Below are 23714 nucleotides of genomic sequence, written 5' to 3' on the forward strand. Positions count from 1 at the left end.
CTCCTACCTCCTCTCTTCTCTCTGCTCTAGTCTCCTCATCTTTCCTTTATTTTCTTCACTTCCCTCCTCTCCTCATTCTCCTCTTTTCCCTGCTCCTCTCCCCTTTCATACTTCCTCTTCTTTCCTCCCCTTTATTCTCTTCTCCCTTCTGCTTCCTTCCTTCTTTAATATGTTCTGCTCTCCCGCCGCCTCCATCATCTCTTTTATTTCTCCTTCTCTGTTGTGCTGTGTTCTGCCTGCTCACCTTCACCCATCATTTTTCTCTCATATCTTTTGTCCTGCTCTCTTCCCCTCACACCCTTTCATCCTTCCTCTCCTCTTCTTTCTACTCCTCTTCTCTCTTCTCCTCCTTTCTCGTACCCTTATATCTACCGAATTATCCTCTACTCTGCTTTTCTCTGCCTTGTTACTGCTCATCCTTTCTTCATCTACTCCCCTCTTCTCATCTCTTCTTCTCTGCCTACCATCCTCCTCCTTCTCATCTTCTCCTCTCCAGCATGGTTTTCTCCTCTCTTCTCCTCTCCTTCCTACCATCATCTACTTTCTCTTCTCTTCTCCACCTCTCCTGTGTGGTTTTCTCCTCTCCTCTCCCTTCCTCTTCTCTCCTCTCCTCTGCTCACCATCATCCTGCCTCTCCTGTCATCCTCTTCCGTCCTCCCCTTCTTCCTGTTCCCTCCTCTGCTTCCTTTTCTCCTGCTCAGCTCTCCTTTGCTCTGCTCTGCTCTCCTCTCCTCTCATCTCATTTTATCCCCTCTCCTCTTCTCTTCTTTCCTCTTGTCTCCTCTCCTCCCCTCTTCCCTCCAGCGTGGTGTTCTCCTCAACCGGGTGGTGGTGGTGTGATCAATAGTCGTCCCACAGAAACAATGCTCCTATTTGTTGCTTCCTCTCTCTCTCTCTCTCTCTCTCTCTCTCTCTCTCTCTCTCTCTCTACCACCTCCTCTGATGCTCCTCGCTCACCCCACTGCCCGATCCCCAAACTAACAAGCTACCGTTTTTTCCTCCCCTACTGAATCTCATTATTGTTACTGCCCCACTTCTCTGATCTTTTTTCCCTTCCCCTCTTTGTCCCCTCCCATACCTTCCTCTGTCCCTTTTTCTCACCCGTCTTCCTCCGTCCTCGTCTCTTCTTTCCTCTGTCCTTCCCTATCCTTTCTCTTCAATTTTCACTCCTTCAATCCCCTTCTCTTCTTCGTTCTCATTTCTATTCACTCCCTAAGACTAATAACAGTTCCCTCGGCTAAACAAAGTCATGGAGATTGGGTATATAAAACTGTAAGTGTGTAAGCCACTGACTAAAAGTTTTTTTATCTGAACATTATCTTCTAGTAACAGCAAAAAAAAAGAAAAAAAAAACAACGACTGTGTGGACCACGGAGAAAAGGTTAAGGTTCACGCCTAGGGATGCTGACATAGGGAGACGTGGAAAAAAACAAAAAGGGCTTAGGTTTTGTACCTATCGCCCACAGGAGTGTCATCTTGAATATCATTTTTTTTCTGACTCCCAATGTTTCCATATATATATATATATATATATATTGTGTACTACAACTGCCAATTTTTCCACTAGTTTCTGATGATGAATTATGAGTTTTGAGGGCTTATTTTAACGAATGTTACTTTTAGATATTATATCAGGTTAGATTTCTGTAAATTGTAATTTTGGCAGGTTATAATACTCACACTTCATGTAAATTCCTAAGTTATAGGCCTACTGATGTCACTAATATTTGTTAAAAACCCATTTATTTACTACATACTTTGTGATGCATAGTATAGATTAGATTTCATTTTAGACTATAATGATATTTAAAATTTATTCTTGCTACCTGCAGAGAATTTCATTTAATTTGAAGAAAGACCCCTCATACTCTAATCGTTAAGGCCACGTTTAAGACTTTCTGTTCGAAAAGCTGTCTTGAGCATACAAAACAATAATCGCGATATAGCAGGAATAAAATGTACGATTGATCCCCTGATGAAGGGTGCCATTGAATTATAAAGTTCGTTTTGAAATTTATTGTTATACATTTTTTCTGTATCAATTTTCCCAGAGATATAAGCAGAGAAAAGCGCTAGAGAACTCCACAATTTCAATGATATATCTTGACATTATATTTGAATGCATCAAGTGTGATTTAACGAATCAAGTATTTTTTTCATGAATGATTTCCCAATGACACTTTCAGCACATAAATTTTTCTCCCAGCAAATGCTGTTTTACGTATTGCAGGATTTCACATTTACGCTGATTTACGAATAATATGAAGTCACATTGCAACACCTCCGTTATATCGCATTGCACTGTGAACGGGTGTCATTAATTCTCATTTACAGTCTAACAAAATAGATTATCTCTCATTTAAACATTAACAAAATAATTATCTCATTTACACCTTAACAAAATAATTATCTCATTTACACCTTAACATAATAATTATCTCTCATTTACACCTTAACAAAATAATTATCTCTCATTTATTCTACAACAAATTACATTATCTCTCATTTACACTTAAACAAAATACATTACCTCTCATTTATCCTACAACAAAATACATTATCTCTAATTTACACTTCAATAAATTACAATATCTCTCATTTACTCTTCAGTATATTAAACTTTTTCGCATTCACTCACATCAGTTTCCTTTCCTCCACAGGTATGCAATGTCCGACCTCGTAATTAACCTGGTCAACACCTAGACTTTCCCGAAGAAGGTAACTTGCCTATAATTTCGATCCCTTTATCAGTTTTGAGAGAGAGAGAGAGAGAGAGAGAGAGAGAGAGAGAGAGAGAGAGAGAGAGAGAGAGAGAGAGAGAGAGAGAGAGAGAGAGAGAGAGAGAGAGAGAGAGAGAGAGAGGCTCGAAAAATACAGGCTCTAAATTTATATTGTAGGCTATATGAGTGTAATTCACCGGGTCGGTCAGGATCACGTGATGGTTTTTTGTAATCATCAGCAATTTACACTCCCGGAAGAGAGCTGAGAGCTCATGTAGTCCGATCTAAGGGCAAAGTCTTGACCTTCACACACGCACACACCCATCATCTTGCTCAAGGAGGACAGTGACCGCCCGCTTCGTCAGTACAACTTTTCGCATCTCTCTCTTTCTCTCTCTCTCTCTCTCTCTCTCTCTCTCTCTCTCTCTCTCTCTCTCTCTCTCTCTATATATATATATATATATATATATATATATATACGTGTGTGTGTGTGTGTGTGTTTAAGAACCAATCTGACAAATGGTGCCAGGCACAACAAACCTCGCCTAGGAGCAGTTATTTTATTCCCGAGCTAGGCGCGAACCCCCGTCTTACCAAATGCTAGGCGAGAGCGTTACCACTGAGCCAGCGAGCGGTGTGTGTGTGTGTGTGTGTGTGTGTGTGTGTGTGTGTGTGTGTGTGTGTGTGTGTGTGTGTGTGTGTGTGTGTGTGTGTGTGTGTGTGTGTGTGTGTGTGTGCAATTCATATTATTACCGGGGTGATGGATAAAAGGCCCGAGATGAGCTGTGATACAGGGAGAGTTGTGTGATCCCCCCCCTCTCTCTCTCTTTCTCTCTCTCTCTCTGTCTCCTCTTAGCAAAACGCTCTCTTTCTCCCCTGGCATCACCCTCTCATTTTGGGTACTTTAGATCTCTCAGCCTTGCATCTCTTCCGTCTCTCTCTCTCTCTCTCTCTCTCTCTCTCTCTCTCTCTCTCTCTCTCTCCTCTTAGCAAAACGCTCTCTTTCTCCCCTCGCATCACCCTCTCATTTTGGGTACTTTAGATCTCTCAGCCTTGCATCTCTTCCGTCTCTCTCTCTCTCTCTCTCTCTCTCTCTCCCCTGCCACATCACTGCTCTTTTCACATAGCAAAACGCTCTCTTTCTCCCCTAGCATCACTTTCTCACTCCGGGTACTTTAGCTATCTCTACCTTGCACCTCGTCCGTCTTCCTTGATTACCCTCTCTCTCTCTCTCTCTCACTTTCAATTAATGTGCGATATGTAATACGAAGTCAACCAAAAGCTCTCTAGAATACGGCACAGAGACGCCAAAAGACATAAGTTATGTAAATATAAGTGAATTAACAATTAATCTTGTTGAAGAACATATGGGTCTGACAGCTTAGGTCGATCGTGTCCATGCTCTTGTTCAGTAACTTCTATATGCCTGGGATCCCAAGCCTTCTCAATAGCTTCTTAACTCTTTGTGTCCATGCAAGATGTAGGGGGGATTACTTTCGGCTTTCTGTTTTTGCTTCATATCACTCAGAAGTTGTATTCGGTTCTGTGAGACCGACACGTATCTGAGGATGTACACGTGAGTCTCTCTCGTCTGCAAGTTGTTTCAATGCTGTGTGGGATCCACTCATCCCACCATGAAGGACCTCTATTTCTCAAGTTGTGACAGGTGTTAGGCTCACTGTGTATTTTTTTCTTGTATGGTTACTGCAAAAATATCTTTGTATTTTTTGTCAATGTTTTTTCCAAATTTGTTTTATGAAAATATAGAGTTAAGTGAATCAAAACATATTTGCATAATTTTGTAGCTGATAAATCCTTATGAGCCGTAAGATATTCAGGAATTCATTACATGAAACATGTGTGCAAATACAGGATTTTCATATGTCCCGGTCTGACAGACCCCGGTGTTCCTGAGGTGTACACAACCCAATAGGTGTTCCTGAACAAAGTTAATGTGTGAAATGGAAATAAACCTCTACGGAAGGGATGCTAAGAAGTTAGCCAAAATCCTTCTAGAATACGGGACAGAATCAGTTATAAACAGGACGAGTTGATCTGTTAAAGTGTGTGTGTGTGTGTGTGTGTGTGTGTGTGTGTGTGTGTGTGTGTGTGTGTGTGTGTGTGTGTGTGTGTGTGTGTGTGTGTGTGTTTTGTCCAGGATTTAATTAAAGGTGCATTTCCGGACACGAGGCATCATTGTCCACTCTCTGACCTACTTTAAAATGGCCAGGCTGCTGTGTGACGATGGCAATGGGGACTGGGGGGACGAGAATGGGAATGGGAGAGAGAAAGGGGTGGGAATGGGAACGGTCATGAAGTAGACATGGGAATAAGAATGAATGGGAATGAAAGTGGGGAACTGGAGTGGGAACTGGAATGAGAATGAAGGGATGGGAATAGGAGGGGATGAGGTGAGAATGGGAAGAAGAATAAATGGAATGGAAGTGAGGGTAGAGTGGTATGTGAATCAGAATGACTGTGAATAAGAATGAATGAGAATGGGAGAGGGAATGGGGTGGGAACAGAATTAAGAAATGGGAGTGGAGGTGGTACTTGGAATGAGAATGGGGAAAGAAAAGAGCGGGAATGAATATAAGAATATATGGGGACTGGAATGGTAGTGGGAATAGAGATAAGAATGAATGGTATGAGAACGAAAGTCAGAATGAAAAGAAATGGTATTAGTAATGAAAGTATAAATGAAAATAAGAATGAATGGGAATAAGAATGACGATGAAAATAAAAATAATGAATGGGAATTGAGTTGGACTAGGAATAAAAACAAATAGGATGGGATGGGATGGAATAGGAAGGGCAATCCTGTATATATGAAAGAGACAAGCTTGAGATAATTTATGATGATGGATGGGAAGGAAGTTTGTGAAGGGTGAGAGGAATGAGGAGAGAATATGAGTGGATGGGAATGAGAATGGGCATAGGAATGGGTTATATTGGGAGGGTCAGAAATGGGAAAATTTTGCATAATAGGGAATGAAATAGGGAGTGAAAGGAATGGGGGTAAGTGAGGCAGATAGATAAAGTAATTTTAATATGAGAGATTATGAGAGCAGTTAAGGAGAGGAATGGGAATGGGAATGGGAATGGGAATGGGAGTGGAGTATAAAGGGGATAGTCAGAGCTGGTTAAGACTTAAACTAGGAATTAGGAATGTCACCTTTGGATGGAGGAATGACTGGAATGGATAATGGCAGATATAAAATTAAGTTATATTTAATTCTATCCTTGCCATATTTATGCGATTTTTACAACTTTTTCAATTTCTTAAGGACTTCCAGAGAGAGAGAGAGAGAAAGAGAGAGACTGAACACTTCAATCCCCCCTGCTCGAAAATAACCCCAAGCTGAGTAAAATCGTCTGGAAACCCCAAGAACAGATTTAAAAATGGCTAAAGGGTTTCAAAGAGATAAAAAGTAAACCCTCTCGTGCTCAGCTATAATGAAAAGTAAACCCCAAAAGGCTTAATATGGGTTGAGGTGCCACTTTTACGAATTACTGAGTGAATAGTTAATGGTATAAACGAAACGCCTTCTGTGTGATACTCGGAAATTAGCTCCCACCACCACCCCGAGAGAGAGAGAGAGAGAGAGAGAGAGAGAGAGAGACTGAATACTTAATGATGCAAACTCTACACCTTCCATATGGTACTCTAAAAAAAGGGAAAAATTTAGTGGGAAGTGAAGTGTGGCACAAATTCATAAAGAGGAGGCAGTGATGAATGATGGGGTGGTCTGAAGGAAGATTGAGAAGCAAGACTGGGGAAATGAGAGATAAAAGAAAAGAGAGAGAAAATGGGAGAGAAAAGAGGAGAGGTGAATGAGAAGGAAAATCATCAATATCTTCCTCCTCTTCCTCGTTCTCCTCCTCCTCCTCTTCCTCCTCCTCCTCCTCCTCCTTTTCCTCCTCCTCCTCCTCCTCACCATCTTCTTTCTCCTCCTCCTCCTCATCATCATCATCATCATCGTCGTCATTATTCAAAGTTATTTTCCTACCTATTGATAGGGTGAGATAAAAGGAAAAATAAGAGAGAGAAAAATAGAGAGGACTGAGAGATGGCGAATGGAGGAGCAGAATAACAGAAGGATAAGAAGTGAGGAAATTACAAAGGGAGTAAGAGAAGGCAATAAGAAAGGCGAATGAAAATAGATTAAGGGTGAAAACACTAGGGGAAATAAGACAGAGGAATAGAAAGGAATAAATGAGACAAAGGAGAAGGAAGAGGAGAAAAGTGGACATGAGAAAAGGGAGGAAGCGGAAGAGGAAGAAGAGAGAGAGGGGTAGGAGGAAGAGGGACATGAGAGAGAGGAAGGTCGTGAGGGAAAGGGACGACAGAGTGGGAGGAGGGAAGAGTAAAAAGGGAGAGGCAAGGGATGGAGAAAATGGGAAGAAGGGAAAGGATGGGGGTGAGGGAAGAGAGAGAGAGGCTTGGGAACAGGAGCAAAGGAGAGGGAGAGAGAGGGTATGAGTGACGAAGGAGAATGGGAGGCAATGGGGGAGGGAAAAGGAGAGAGAGTGAATGGGGAAGAAGTACACAGGGGAAGGGATGGGGAGGGGAGAAGAGAAGAATAGGACAGGAGGGAAGAGGAAAGGGGAGGAGAGACAAAGAAAGGAAGAGGGGGAGGAGGAAAAAGGGGTAAAGCATGAGGGAGAAAGGGAAGGGGGAGAGGGCGAAGAGAGTAAAGGGGAGAGAGGAATAGGGGAGAGGGGGAGGGAGAGAGTGAGAAGAGAGTGAAGGGGGAGAGAGGAACAGAGGACAGAAAAAGGATTTGGAGAAGGAGAAAAGAGGGGAATAGGGAGGAAAAGGATCAGTGAGGTGAGAGAAGAGGGGATGAGGGGAGAAGAAGAAGGAAAAGAGAGAGGTGGGGGAGAGAGGAGAGGAGGGGGATGTTAGTGGAATGGAGGGTGTCGGATATTATAGGTCAAAGGTGAACTAGTGTGAGGTAAAAAGAGACATCAGGGTAGAAGCCATACAGGAGGTGTGGGGTGGGGAGTGGAGGGGGAAGGGGTATGTGGGCGGACGAAAATGTGGGCGTAATGTGTCTGGAAGTGGGCATGGGTGTTGGCGTGATAATGGTGCGTCTATAATTGCGTCTGGGTGTAGGTGTTTATGGTGTGGACTTGGGATGGCTTGATGGTAATGTACTCGTATGGTGAGGTGTGTATGAGTGTAGTTGTTCTAGCCTATAACGTGGCGTATATTAAAACTTTGTGCTGGTTGTATGTCCCTTCAAATGCCTGCTTATCTTCGCATCCTGTCGATTCTGCCAATGGCATATACAAACTCTCACACAGATAAACAAGGGTCCACAAACTGCTCGGTTAAGGAAGCTCCCTACCACCTCTTCCTGAGACATTTATTTTGCTTTATTATACGTTACTCTCGACCATATTCATACTACCATACTCTGCAGAAGTAAGATACAAAATTATATGAACCTCCCGGATCGAAGAATAAATCGCTGAGGAAAAAATGCTGGGGAACCTCACTGACCTGCGAAAAAACGGGGCCAGAGTCAGTACGAACCTGCACTTTTCTATGAATTACACTCCTTATAGACACTCTTTCTCCATTCGTACTTTGCCAGTAGAGGAAGCGTTTAGTTTAGCTATCGCTCTTTCTACGAGGAGAAAAACCGTCACTGCAGTAGATCTAATAGAGAGAGAGAGAGAGAGAGAGAGAGAGAGAGAGAGAGAGAGAGAGAGAGAGAGAGAGTGAGTATATAGGTGTATCTGAGTATTTGCAGGTGAGATATTGGCCTACCTGTGCATATGGTACCTGGGAATATATGCCAGCGTTGATATATAAAGTGAAAGTGTACACAGAAATCAGTATATCTTGGTTTTAGAGAGACTGCGTGTATAGAGAGGAGTGTGTGGAAACTTGGGTATTAGTGTGTGTGTGTGTGTGTGTGTGTGTGTGTGTGTGTGTGTGTGTGTGTGTGTGTGTGTGTGTGTGTTAAAGAGTGAGGGGAGGGATGGCAGAGATGGGGAGAGAAAAATACTGTAGGGTGGTGAACAGACACAGGAATGAGAGAGAGAGAGAGAGAGAGAGAGAGAGAGAGAGAGAGAGAGAGAGAGAGAGAGAGAGAGAGAGAGAGAGAGAGAGACAGAGAGAGAGAGACAGAGAGAGAGAGACAGAGAGAAACTCATATTAAAAGGGAAAGGGGATGAAACAAAAGAAAGGGAATGATGAGAAGGGAGGGAGGGAGTCATAGAGGGTGGAAGGAGGGAGAAAGGTAGTGGGGAAGGGAAATGAGAGAAAGAAAGAGAAGGGAGGGAGGGAGAGAAAGGAGCGAGGGAGGGAGAGAAAGGAGAGAGGAAGGGAGGGAAAAAACTGGATGTAAAAAAAAAAACGAAGGAAATGAGGGAGAGAAAAGAAATGATGAAGAGAGAGAAAGGTAAAAAAGAAAGAGGACGAGAAAGAGGCAGGAAGGGGGACAAAAGAAAAGATGAAGGGAGAGAAAAGGAACAAGGGAGAGAGTGAAGGAGGGAGGGGGGGGGGAAGGAGGGAGGGAGGCAAAGAGCAGGGAGGAAGATCGAAGGTAATGTTTCCCAGGAGAGACCAACACCTTCAAGATGAACAATGATTACGTCGCTTTTACCTTAATTGACTCTGTTCACCCCGGGGTTCCTGCCCTGGGTTCTGCTGGGTTCTGTTCAGTGCATTTTGGGGTTCCATTGAGAGTGAGTGTGGGTTCATTTGGATTAGGTAGGGGGTTGGGTACTCATGGATTACGTTTGGGTTGAACTCTGTTGGGTTCTGCTGGGTTCTACTGAGGGTGACCAGGTTCATTTGGATTCCGTTGGGTCTGGATACCTTTGGGTTCAATCAGGTTTCGATTCTGTTGGGTTCAGTTATGGGTGTGTTTTGTTGGACTCTGTATATTAGGTTTGGGAACTGCTTAATTACGCTTGGAATGGATTTTGTCTTGTTATACTGGGACTGGGTATTATTAGGTTCTGGTGAGTATGGAGTTGGTTTCTGTTGGGTTCTCCTTGGGTGGGTTCAGTAAGGGTGGGTTAGGGTTCTGTTAGGGTTTTGTTTTATTGGGGTGTGGGTTCTGATGGGGAGAGGGTTCTACGCTGGGGATTGTGAGGGTGGAGTAGAGCGTAGAAGTGTAGTAGGGAAAACAGAAGTGTAGAAGAATGAAGTGTTGTTTGTGTGGTGAAGAGTTTTTTTTTTTTAATAGTGAAGAGACATTCGTAAAGTGTGTTGTGAAATGTGACAGTGTAATGGGGAATTTGGTAGCATGGTGGAGGGGTATGTGGTTTAGTGTGGTAGTGTGACAGAAAGTGTAGCGCTGTGGTGGAGTGTTGTAGTGTGGTAGTGAGGTGGAAGGTGTGGTGGGGTGTGCGGTACTGTGGTGGAGTGTTGCAGAGTGGTGGAGTGTTTGCTGGTGTGGTGTAGAGTGTGTGTAAAGTGTGGTAGTGAGGCAGACGGAGTAGTGGGGAGTGGAAAAAGATCGTGAGGTGGAATGTGGTAGACACTGTGGGAGGGAGGGTGGTGCTGTGGTGGATGGGACAGTGTGGTGGTGTGGTGAGTAGGAGAGTGTAGCTGAAAGAGTGTTGTATTGTAGCGAAGAAAGGTAGTGTGGTGAGATATGGTAGACAATGTGGTGGTGTGGTGAGGTGTGGTAGACAGTGTGGTGGTGTGGTAGGTAGAAAGTGTGGTGGAGAGAGTGTGGCTGTGGTGAGGGCCCTCCACCACTACCAGAAGGACCCACAAGAGCCTAATCACTTCACTCCTCATCGATGGACTTGGGACGAGGGGGGAAGGGCGATGGGGGAAGAGGGTGATTAGAAGGTGGAGAAGGTGGAGATGGGGTGAGGAGGCTGGGGTAGAATAGGTGTGTGTGTGTGTGTGTGTGTGTGTGTGTGTGTGTGTGTGTGTGTGTGTTATAGGCGAGTGATTGTGATAAAACATGAATGTTGGTCAGAGTGAAGATTAGGAGGTGAAGACACGAGAAACAGGTGGATAAAGATTGGATGAAGGCGAATTTAATCCTCAGAGCACTAGAAACCACTCTTAAGGTAAATAAAATCGTCCAGTGGTAGGTGGAATACAGGAGTCAAAATCTCTGGTGTGGTGAAAGGGTTAATTGGTGGAGAAATGGGCGGATGAGAGGTGGATGAAGGTGCAAAAAATAGATGAGGGTGAAAGTGGGATGGTGTCATGAGGATAGGGAGCGACAGGATAGGATGAAGTGGGATGGGATGGGATGGGATAGGAAGGGATGGAATGGGATGGGATGAGATAGGTTGGGAGGTAGGAGGCAGGCATGGATGGAATTACTGTAATTTGTAACTGTAACTGATTGTAGCCAGATACATTATTCATTTCATTTGTATGTAAGTGTAAATGAAATCTGAAAATACATTTGTAATTATAATCAGTGACATTGAAAACACAGCTAATGTATTCACGCCATTAATTACTTTTAGTCCCTGGTTGTACACAAGCTGGGGTTCAGAATAATGGATAATACGGGATAATACGGACTTCCTGGCTTTGGTCGGTTTAGAATTAGTCAACCAGTCATGATAAAGCGACTGAAATACCTAGGCTATCCTTGGGTAGAAAAACATAGCATTTAAAAAAAAAAAACGACTGCAATACCTAGGTCATCCTTGGGTAGAGAAACATAGCATATACAGTATATGAAAAAGCGACAGAAATATGTAGGTTATCACTGGGTAGAAAAACATGGCATATATATGAAAAAGCAATTGAAATACCTAGGCCATCCTTGGGTAGAGAAGCACAGCGTATATTTGGAGTGACAGAAACACCTTATTATCCATGGTCAGGGAAACACAACAGTGAAATTGCGAATATCAAATTTAATTTACAGAGTAGTTGTATCTGTAACTAAAGAGCTCGGAAATGGAAACTAATGGAGGGTTTAACAGATAAACGCAAATGGATATAATATTAACCTTCTCATGTTCCGGATAGCTCAAGCACTCGGTTCTGGCTAACGTTCGGCGATTATAATCAGCTTAGAATGAGCCACAGAAGCCTGAGTCAAGAAGAGATGATGAAAAGGAGGTGAGGTGATACAGGAGGAGAGGAGGTGTGCAGTGGAGGAGGGATGGTGAGGATAAAAGTAAAATACAATAACTTTTAAGATTACCGATCCGAGAATTGTACCTTACTTTAACAATGAACATATTTTCCTGTCACTCTCAACAGCCCTTAGTGTGTGTGTGTGTGTGTGTGTGTGTGTGTGTGTGTGTGTGTGTGTGTGTGTGTGTGTGTGTGTGTGTGTGTGTGTGTGTGTGTGTGTGTGTGTTTCTCTACCTTACCCTCACTTAAGTCCCAATGTCTAAAAATGCAATCGCCAAGTAGGAACCAGGCCAACGCGAAGAAAAAAAATAAAAGGTCCTCGGGCTGAATACATTAAATTATACACTTCAAACGGAGCTATATGAATCCGTATATATTTTTTCTTCGTCCGTCCTATAAAAAATTAATATAAACCATCTCCACAGGTCTTTGAAATCGAGGCCTGAAAACGGAGGAATTAAGTTTTCCTCACGAGTAGGGGGGTCGCTTTTATCAAATTTTATTATAGGATGGAAGAGGAGCCTTAAAAGGGGAAGGTATCGGGTGAGGGGGGCTGTGTGTGTGTGTGTGTGTGTGTGTGTGTGTGATAGAGAGAGAGAGAGAGAGAGAGAGAGAGAGAGAGAGAGAGAGAGAGAGATTTCTAAACATCAGTCTTTACCATAACCATTATCATCAACAGGATTATCATTTACACCTCCATCATTATTCTCACCAAACTCACTATCACCACACCATCATCATTCTCACCACCATCACCGTCCTTATACCATCACAATCATTAAAAATCTATGGCATCACCCTCACCATCACCACCTCCACAAACACCGTTCCCCAGCCACTGCAATACCTACTTCATAACACTACCACTCACACCACCACCACCATCACTACTTTTCATATCCACCACCACCACCACCATCATCATTACCATTCTTTATCACTACCACCACAATCACAATCATCACAGCTACCACAACCACACTACCACCATTCTCCATCACCACCACCACAGCAGCTCCAACCATTCACCACCACTGCCACCAACACCACCAGGAAATCCAGTTCCCTCCACCATTACCATCATCACCATCACCACCACCAATACTCCCAGTTGTTCTCAACAATGCTTCACCATCACCACCGCCATCACCATCACCAGTACACCTAGTTCACTCCAAAAATACCTTTCCACCACCACAACCGGTACACCCAGTTTACTCCACCAATACCTTTCCACCATCACCACCACCACCACCGTTACCAGTACACCCAGTTCCCTCCACCAATACCTCTCCACTATAACCGACCCGTCAATACAAGGCAATTGATGCTGGGAGGGGAGGGGTGGAGGGTGGAACTGGAACTGGTGGATTGGGCCAAGCATCGCAGCCTGAGTGTGATGAATATTGCAGTCAGTGGAGTGGTGGATGAGGAAGGGTGGATGACGAAGAGTGGATGAGGAAGGATGGATGAGGGAGGAAGGAGAGTCGGTGGAGAATGGATGAGAGGGAAAATAGACAGGGAGATGATGACTGAGAAGGGTAGGTGTGTAGAGAAGTGATGAATAAGGAAGGAAGAAAAAGAGAAAGAGAAGCAAAACAAAGGAAGAGACAAGTAAAAACAGAGAAATGGAAAAACAACGAACGATAGTGAGAAACACAAAGAAAGGAGAAACACAAAGAAAGAAAGAAAGAAAGGGACCAAGAAAGACAGGAGTGAACGAAGAGAAGGAGAGTGGGAGAAGAAAGAACAGAAAGTGAAAATAAAGAAGGCAGTAATGTATAGGAGGTGACAGCAGGAAGGAAACAGGAAAACGGAAATATTGGGACAGGAAGAAGGAGGGAAACAGACAGCGGGATAAGGAAAACAAAAGATAAAGACTGACAGAGAGATAAATGTAGGGCGAGACAAATGAACTGAGAGAAATAACAGAAAGTTAGGTTGACAGACAGAGATAGACAGATGGACAGATAGAAATATGGAGGGATGGTGATAGACTGGTAGATATACAGATGAGAGAGAGAGAGAGAGAGAGAGAGAGAGAGAGAGAGAGAGAGAGAGAGAGAGAGAGAGAGAGAGAGAGAGAGAGAGAGAGAGAGAGATGACAAGTGAACAAAATGAGGGGAGAATATCGAACCCAGATGAATGGCTGTTCATCAAGAAAACAATAACAAAATCACACTGGAGGTCCCCCCATAGGATGAATCACACCAGCAGTGAGTCGATACATATCCAGCGCTGCTCAGAATATGACCTTGACCTTGACCTACTCTCACCAATTTCGAAATCGTCCGAGTTTTTCATCCCTACTACACACCTGCAAATTTTTGTGATGAGATCTCGAGCGGTTGCGAAGTTGTCGTTCTAACAGACACACAGGCAGACACACACACAGCCAGGCACTCAGACAACAATACCAGCTTCGCTATCGCGGCTGGTAAAATACACACACACACACACACACACACACACACACACACACACACACACACACACACACACACACGCACACACATTGGAACGAACATACGAAATAAGTGAATATAAAAAAAAAAATCGAATGCCATATGTATGAAATAATATCCAGCCAAAATACATGTAACCAGAAAACAAATTGCATCAGGACATTAAAAGAGTTATTATGGCAAGCAACATACCCTCCTCCTCCTCCTCCTCCTCCTCCTCATCATCATCATCATCATCATAATCATCACCATCCCGTGTATTTCCCTTCTAATGATGGCGTGAGATAGGGTTAAGAAATAAGCAAAGACGAAGCACAGAAACAGGAGAATAATCACCAGCATGTCCACTGAAATGGGCCAGACAGTCACTCACATATCAACCAAGCACTCGGAATCCTGACTCTACTTGGTAAAACATACAGAGGAGACAAATAAAAATAAACAAAAGAAACTAAAAAAAAAAAGAAAGCCAATAAGACATCAAAGCAGACAAGAAAATATAACAAAAGACATTAAAAATTCAAGACAGACAAGCAAAATATAACAAAGGTCAATAAGGCAATAAAACAGACAAGGAAAACCTACCCATCCCTGGACAAGCCGTAGGAGAGACGGCCAATAATTCCGCGACAGGTGTGCAGTAACCTGACACAGGAGAGATGGGATACAGGGTGGCCTGTGGACGGAAGGACGCTGTGTGTGTGTGTGTGTGTGTGTGTGTGTGTGTGAGAGAGAGAGAGAGAGAGAGAGAGAGAGAGAGAGAGAGAGAGAGAGAGAGAGAGAGAGCCGCTAATGAGGAAGGGAAGGGAAGGGGAAACAGATAAATAGAAGGGAAGATGGTGCCGGATAAATAGGTACAGAGAGAGAGAGAGAGAGAGAGAGCGCCAGTGGACGATCTGGGGAAAAGAGAGGATGGGAGAAATAGCATAACCCGTCACCAAGGCGACCGTGCGCGTGTCCAGGAGAGAGAGAGAGAGAGAGAGAGAGAGAGAGAGAGAGAGAGAGAGAGAGAGATCCTGCCATGATTATTATACTTATGAGGAGTATGGGAAGATAAAGTTTTCTCCTCCACGACCTCTCCTATCCGCCTTTCCCTCTGCTCGTTCCCTCCCTCATCCATCTCACTCTCTCTCTCTCTCTCTCTCTCTCTCTCAAGTTGCCGTCCCCATACATCTATCACGCTGTAAGTTATCTCTCAATTATTTTCTGTCGTTTTAATTTCTCTCATGTATGGTCTTTCACTATCCACCGCTCTTCACATTCTCTCTCTCTCTCTCTCTCTCTCTCTCTCTCTCTCTCTCCTTCTGTCTCTCTTTGCCCAATAGAAAAATACGAACCAAAATTACAATAACCATTTTGTTGGAAAATTTAATAGGAAAGACTGAAATTAGATAAAAAAATGAACCGCATTTATTACATTCAAAAATTTCTGCTGATCCAAATTTTTGCGTCAATAAGAGAGAATTTTGATTTTAAGCTTTTGGAATATACTACTGTTTTAATTTAAACTTAATGATAAAATACTGTTATCATTCCATTCTGCCATTTTAATAGTGGTATTATTTAAATCCGTCACTGTATTATTACCACCACCATGATGTAGAGATAGATAGGCAGATAGATAAAAGAGAGAGAGAGAGAGAGAGAGAGAGAGAGAGAGAGAGAGAGAGAGAGAGAGAGAGAGAGAGAGAGAGAGAGAGAGAGAGAGCTGTGTCCAGAGGGTATCGACCGGGCAGCCACAAGGAGCTACAGGGATCAGAGAGAGAGAGAGAGAGAGAGAGAGAGAGAGAGAGAGTAGTAAATGGGGAACAGAGAAAGACTGGAAGAAAAAGAGAGAAAATGAAAAGGATGGAGAGAAGAGAATGATAAAAGAAGGGAATGAAAAGAAAGACGATTAGGAGAAGGAGAGAGGGGTAGCAGGTAAGAAAAAGAGAAACAGAAAAAGGAAAAAAGGAAGAGAGGAAAACCAGCTGGAGGAAAGAGGAAATGAGAGGGAAAGGAAGAAGAGAGTAAGAAGAAAGAGGAAGAGGGAGAAAGGGCAAGTACGAAAAAGGAAAGGATAAATATTAAAGAGGAAAGGGAGAAAAACAGGGAAGAGGCAGGAAATGAGAGCAAGCAAAGAGTATGTAAGAGGAAGATCAAGAGGAAAAGATAAAAAAGACCGTGATCAAAGAGAGTTCCTGAGAGACGGATATGAGGAAGAGAGGAGTGAGAGAGGGAAGTGGGAGGAAGATGAAGAGAAGAGGAAGTACAGAGTAGGTAAGAGGAAGGTAGAATGCGAGGAAACTGATAGATGAGAGAGAGAGAGAGAGAGAGAGAGAGAGAGAGAGAGAGAGAGAGAGAGAGAGAGGAGACTACGAAAAGAAAATGACTGAAATGGATAAACGGGGAATGAAAAGAGGAGAGAGAGAGAGAGAGAGAGAGAGAGAGAGAGAGAGAGAGAGAATGGGATGAGAAGGACTAGAAGAGGAAGCAAAGAGGAAGTAAAAGGAATATTAAGAGGAGATAAGAGAGGAAGAGGAAATAAGAGGTTGAGGAAAGAGGAAATGAGAGTTTGGTGCATCATTGGTGAGCTTATCTACCTATCTTTATGCTCTCTCTCTCTCTCTCTCTCTCTCTCTCTCTCTCTCTCTCTCTCTCTCTCTCATTTATACAAACAACGCGGAGGCCAAATTTGAAAAAAAAAAAACTATCTCCTTCCTTCCTTTCTCTCTCTCTCTCTCTCTCTCTCTCTCTCTCACGCAGGAGGAGGGTGAAGGTAAACTCACAGGAAACAAAGCTAACTCCTACCTCCTTTCTCTCTCTTTATCTCTTCCCCTCTCTTTCCGGCCCATCCTTTCTGCCTCCCCTCTCCCTCCTTCCCTCAACCCCAAACTCTCTCTCTCTCTCTCTCTCTCTCTACCTACCTACCTACCTACTTACCCACCTACCTACCTACATATCTGTCCTCATCTATCTGTCTCTCTATCTATCTATCTATCTACCTATCTGTCTTTCTGTCTTCTCTCTGTCATCCCCTCTCTTTTCAGCCCACCCTTCTCTCCCCCCCTCGCTCCCTCTCCTATCCCCCACATCTCTCGCTCTCTCTCTCTCTCTCCTCAGGCCAGGAGAGGAAATATCTCCTTTCCTCCACAAATTCCCAGGGTCCCCTCCCCCCCCTCCCTTTGTTCCGCCAAGATATGAGAGAGAGAGAGAGAGAGAGAGAGAGAGAGAGAGAGAGAGAGGAGAGGAGAGGAGAGGAGAGGAGAGGAGAGGAGAGAAGAGACGACGAAGAGAGGAAAACGAAAAGAGCAAGTGTCGGAAACAGCAGAAAGAGGGAGAAGAGGAAATGGGAATAATGAAGAGAAGAAGAGGAGACCGAAGTATGAAAGGAATGAAGGTGGAAAGGGGAAGATGACAAGAAGAAATGAGAAAAAAAAGGGAAACGGAAAAGCCCAAAAAGAAAAAAAAAATAAGTAAGAAGGACAGACAGGAGAAAATGAAGATGATGAAGAAAGAGAAAAGGAGTAATAGAATAAATAAATAAATAATCGAGAAAGTTTGAGAATATCGGAGAAGAAAAAAGAAGGAAGGAGGGACAGCGAAAATATAGTCAATATTACTCATTAACTGGTGATAGGAGGGAAGGCGGTGAGAGGATGGGGTAAGGGGGATGGGAGTGTGGATGAGAGTGAAGGGAAGAGGGAGGTGGGGGGGGGAGGATGTAGGGGGGAAGGATGGTGAGGAGAAGGGAGAGATGGAATTGAGGGGAAAATGGGGAACAAGGATGGTGAAAGGGGAAAATGGGAGAAGGAAATGAAAGGAAGAAGGGAGGAGGATGGTGAGATGGAGGTGAGGAGGGAAGTGAGAGAAGGAGTGGAAGGGATTGATGGGAAGTAGAGAGGGAGATGAGGAAGTGAGGAGTGGGAAAGGAGAGGGAAAGGGACGAGGGGGGGGGGATTGAGGTGAAGAGGAAAAAGGAGTGTAGGGAAGTGGGAGGGTGGTGAGGGGGATGGGGGAGAGGGAAGCGGTACTAGGGGAGAAGAGAATGAGGATGAGAGTGAAGAGGAATGGCAGGGATAAGTGAGGGATGAAGGTAAGGGGGGAAGGTGGTAATATGATGAAAAAGGGGAAGAGGAGATGAGGAAGGAAAGAGAGAGGGTGAAGGAAAGGAAGAGAAGGGAATGAAGGGAATGGGGAGGATGATAAGAGTAGGGGGGAATGGGGAAATGCGTAGAGGAAAGGGGGAATGATGGTGATGGGGAGAGTGAGGTGGAGAGAGAAGGGAGTTGATGAGAGGAAGAAGAAGAAGAAGAAGAAGAAGAAGAAGAGAGAGAGAGAGAGAGAGAGAGAGAGAGAGAGAGAGAGAGAGAGAGAGAGAGAGAGAGAGCAAATGTGGCGGGATGCTCTGCTTTGAATATATTATTGTGGCATCACCTGAAATACGCAAAAAAAAAAAAAAATCCATATTATTAGCGAAAACTTCAATCGAAACAATTCAAAACATTTATTGCTAAGATGGGCTTTTAGAGCTGAATAAAATCGTCTGAAGTTATCCTGAATACGATGTCGCAGTAGCAGTAGCAGCAGTAGTAGTAGTAATAGTAGTAGTAGTAGTAGTAGTGGTAGTAGTAGTAGTAGTAGATGCTGTTGTTGTTGTTTGCTGTAATCCCTGCAGACTGAGGTTGTCTTTCTTTAGTCCATTGTCATCATCATCATCAGTATCATCATCATCATCCACTACCACCACTATCATCATCACCACCACCCCCTACCATCACCATCATCACCACCATCCCCCACCATCATCATCACCACCACTCCATACCATCACCAATATCGCCACCACCCCCTACCATCACCATCACCACCACCATCCCCTACCATCACCATCATCACCACCCTCTACCATCACCATCATCACACACTACCATCACCATCATCATCACACACCATCATCATCATCATCAATCACCATTCCTTAACAACAACAACAACAAAAATGTCAACACATCTAATTTGGCCACTCAATCGCTTCAACCAGTGACCGAAACTCAATATCACACAAACATGGCAATATGCAAATTAGTGAAAATGACTGCAATACGGGAGCCACTGGACACACACACACACACACACACACACACACACACACACACACACACACACACACACACACACACACACACACACGCAAAAACTGACAGGCTGATTTACTGACAAGCGATGGATTGATTTGCTGACTGTGTCTGTTGAAGGGCGTGAGTTATGAGAGTACTTTGATGAAATGATTGATTCAGAGAGAGAGAGAGAGAGAGAGAGAGAGAGAGAGAGAGAGAGAGAGAGAGAGAGAGAGAGAGAGAGAGAGACCTGACCAATACACACACACACACACACACACACACACCGCTCGCTGGTGCAGCGGTAACGTTCTCGCTTGCCAACTGGTGGACGGGAGTTCGCGCCTCGCTCAGGTTGAGAAAAGTTTCACTGACGAAGTGAGTGGTTACTGTCCCCCTTGAGCAAGGGGACGGATGTGTGCGTGTGTGAAGGTTACAGCCTTGCCCTTAGATCGGACTATATGAGCTCTCAGCTCCCTTCCGGGAGGGTAAAAGCTGACGATCATGACCATCAAGTGATCCTGACCGACCCGGTGAATTACACTGCAACTAACTTCTAGAGAGAGAGAGAGAGAGAGAGAGAGAGAGACCTGACCAATACACACACACACACACTACAACTAACTTCTCCCGCTCAAACACATTCTCTCTCTCTCTCTCTCTCTCTCACAGCCCAACCCTCCTACCCAAATCCACTCTAACCTCACCAAGCCTCCTTCTCCTCAACCCCCACCCCTATCACCCCACCATGCTTACGTAACACAGCCTCATATATCAAAATTATATTAAAATGTTGCCCCAATCCATCCTGTATCTACGCCTCTCTCTTGCCTTCCTCTACAAGCCTTACATGTTAAGTAATTAGGCGGAGATCAAGGGGGGAAAATCCTTCAGGGCAAGAACCTTCAAGAGTGAGATGTGTGGGGGGCTTTGGTAGGGATGAGAGAGAGAGAGAGAGAGAGAGAGAGAGAGAGAGAGAGAGAGAGAGAGAGACACACTCCAGTGTTTCTTGTGCCATTCGCGAATAGTGGAAAAATAGGTCACAGAGGCCTTGACCTTTGACCCTTGACCTAGTGTGTTAACAGGTATACTCCTAAGGTCATCGCCAAACTTCAGGTAAGGGTGGTGGGGGGTTGGAAAGAACACTGAGGTTTGGAGACATATAACTAAGAAATTATGATGCTTGTATGGCAAAAACTGAGAGAGAGAGAGAGAGAGAGAGAGAGAGAGAGAGAGAGAGAGAGAGAGAGAGAGAGAGAGAGAGAGAGAGAGAGAGAGAGAGAGAGAGAGAGAGAGAGAGAGAGAGAGAGAATTGGAGAAAATACAACAGGGGTAAAAGTTAAAAAAAAATCTCTCTCCCTTCACTGTGAGAGAAAAATAGCGAGGAGGGAGCAGGCGTGAATGGATGGGTGGGTGGAGAATAGCTGGAGGGAGAGGGAGGAGAAGGAGGGGAAGACTGAGAGGAAAAAGGTGTTGGGAGGGAGGAGAGGGAAGAAAGACTGCTGAGGAAAAAGGTGTGGGGAGGAGGGGAGGGAGGAAAGGGGAGAAGGAGGTAGGATCGATGAATAAGAAGAAAATATAAAGAAAGAAAGGAAAAAGAATGATAATAAAGGAGATGCAAGAGAATGATAAAATAAGAGAAGTGAGGGGAGGGAACAGTAAGAATGAAGATGACAGGAGGAAAGAAGAGGTGAAAGGTGTAATAAGGAAGAAGGAAGGAAGGAAGGAAGGAAGGAAGGAAGGAAGGAAGAGGTGAAAGGTGTAATAAGAAAGAAAGAAGAAAGGAAGGAAGGAAGGAAGGAAGGAAGGAAGGAAGGAAAGGAGGAAGGAAGAGAGAAAATAAAAGATTGCAGAGGAGGCGGCAAGTGACAGGAAAGAGGAAAGAGTACTGAAAGCAAGGAAGGGAGAAATGAAAAGAAAGGAAGATGAAATTTGGATGAAAGCGGAGGAGGTGAATTTAAGTGAAGAAACGTAGGAACGTGAAGAGATAGTGTGATAGCAATAAAAAAAAATGAGAGAAAGGAAGAAAAGATAAATTAAAGAGAGAAGGGGAGATAGGAGAGGGAAGAAAGAGAGAGGGACGATGAAGACGAAAGTGGTGACAGGTGTGAAGAGTAGAAAAAACTGAGAGAAAATGATAAAAGAAGACACAGAGAAGAAGACGGGAGAGACACAAAGAAAAAGTACTACCAGAAAGGAAGGGAGAAGAGACATAACGAAGGAGAGAGAGGAGAGGAGGATGAAAGAGGAGGAAGACGTGAAGAGAAGGAAGGATGTGAGGATGATAACAGATGATACAGGGAAGAGCAAGTGATAAAGAGAGGACTGGGTGTTGAGAGAGAAGAGAGAGAACGACAAGAAGAGAGGAGAGAAGGACGAAAGAGGAGAAAGACGTGAAGAAAAAGAAGGAAGAGATGATAACACACAATACAGCAAATAAGAACTGATTAAGAAAAGAAAAGGTGTTGAGAGAGAAGGTGGCAGAACACGGAAGAAAGAGCGAGGACGGAAGTGGTGAGATATGTGGAGAAGGAGGAAGGAGGAGAGACAGTGATAAATGAGGACACAGACAACGGTAAAAGACAGATGGAAGGAAAATGTGTTGGGAGGAGGAGCGGATGGAAGACAGAGAAGAATGAGAGACAGCGTCGATGAGGACAGAAGTGAAACGTAAGGAAAAAGAAGGAAAGAAGGATAGACTACGTGAGGGAATATAACAGAGGGAAAGGGATGTGACAGAAAGGAGGAAAATTGTGTTAGACAGAGAATAGGAGAGAAATGGGAAGAAAGGAAGAAGTATAAGATGTATGAGATGAATGAAAGAAAAATAGAATGAAAACAAGAGGGAGGATGAAAGACGTACTAGGCGCAAGGAAAAGAAGGAAGGAGGATGGATAGAATGAAAATGGGAATATAAATGGAAGATGAAAAGCGTGTAATGAGGTGAAAGAAGAATGAGAAAGAAGGATAATGAATGAGGAATTAGGGAAGGGAGGAAAGGTATCCGGAAAAGGGAGGGATGAAGAAAGAAGAAAGAGAGGTAGGAAAGGATGGAGAAGGGAGAGAGAGGAGTGACGATGACGGAGAGGTGAGAGGCGCGAAGGGAAGCAGGAAGGAGGAGAGATAACGATAACATGTGAAGAATGAGGGAAGGGAGGAGGAAGGGGTGCAAGGTGAGGAAGGAGGAAAAGAAGTGAGGCGGGGAGGACAATTAAAAAAAGATGCAGAGAGAGAGAGAGAGAGAGAGAGAGAGAGAGAGAGAGAGAAGGGATGATGTAACACGATAAAAGTGTTAACGGAAGGGAGCCAAAGGTATTGGAAGACGAGGGGGGGGGATGAAGAGGGAGGAGGTAAAATAAGAGAAGAGAAACAGGAGAGAGAGAGAGAGAGAGAGAGAGAGAGAGAGAGAGAGAGAGAGAGAGAGAGAGAGAGAGAGAGAGAGAGAGAGAGAGAGAATACAGGACTGCAGAAAAAAAAGTGAAAGAAGGAAATAAAAATATTGTCGAAAAGGGACAGAGGGCAGGGAGGGTAGATGATGATGATGATGATGATAGAAGAGCAAATGGGCGAAGAGAAGCAAGAAAGAAAGAATGAATAATAAAGGAAGCAGCAGGGAAAGAATGTAAAAAAAAAAATATTGGGAGGAGGAGGGGAAGGAGAAGGAAGGACGAAACAGAAGCAAGGATGATGGACGAGATAAAATAGTTGAAGAGACACAGGTAGGAAGAGATACTGAATTACAGAGATGCAGTAACAAAAAATAGGGGGAGGAGGGGAAAGATATTGGCAAGAGGTGAGGCAGGAGAAGAGGAGAATGAGGAAGGGGCGGGAAAGATGGAAGAGGCAATACAGATGAAGAGATGGAGGGAGAAAGAGGGACAGAATCATAAAAGAAGCAGCAGTGGAGGGGAAGAAAAGATATTAGGAGGAGGAGAGGTAAAAGAGAAAAGAATGAGGGAGGGGCAAGGATGATGGAAGAGGTAAAATTGGTGAACAGAATCAGGAGGAAAGATGGATAGAAATATAAAGGAAATAGCAGAGCAAGGGAGGAAAATATATGAGGAGGAGGTGAGGAAAGAGTAGAATGAGGGAGGGTCGAGAAGCAACGAGCAGGAAGAATAGGCGAAGAGAAACAGGGAGAGAGATAAAACAAAAAACAAAAAAACAAAGAACACAAGGAGTAAGAAAAGGGAGGTTAGGGGTTGACAGGAGAGTAGGAAAGGGAGAAAGAGAGGACACAGAGGAGGGAAGAAAGATAAAATGATAACAGGTAAAAACACAGGAAACATGAAGTGGGAAAAGAGAGGGAAAGGTGTCGGGAGGAAGATAGGAAAGACAAGGAGTG

At 44.0% G+C, this 23714-nt stretch overlaps 1 protein-coding gene across 1 annotated transcript in view; it reads left to right on the forward strand.

The window, feature by feature from the left end:
- LOC145409268 (neuronal acetylcholine receptor subunit alpha-7-like) overlaps nt 1–23714 on the forward strand; it is a 383585-nt gene that overhangs the window by 94029 nt on the left and 265842 nt on the right. The window lies entirely within an intron of this gene.

This window comes from Coenobita brevimanus, chromosome 80, assembly GCF_032717465.1.
Source record: "Coenobita brevimanus isolate Jiangsu-jjx chromosome 80, ASM3271746v2, whole genome shotgun sequence".
Classification (NCBI taxonomy): Eukaryota; Metazoa; Arthropoda; class Malacostraca; order Decapoda; family Coenobitidae; genus Coenobita; species Coenobita brevimanus.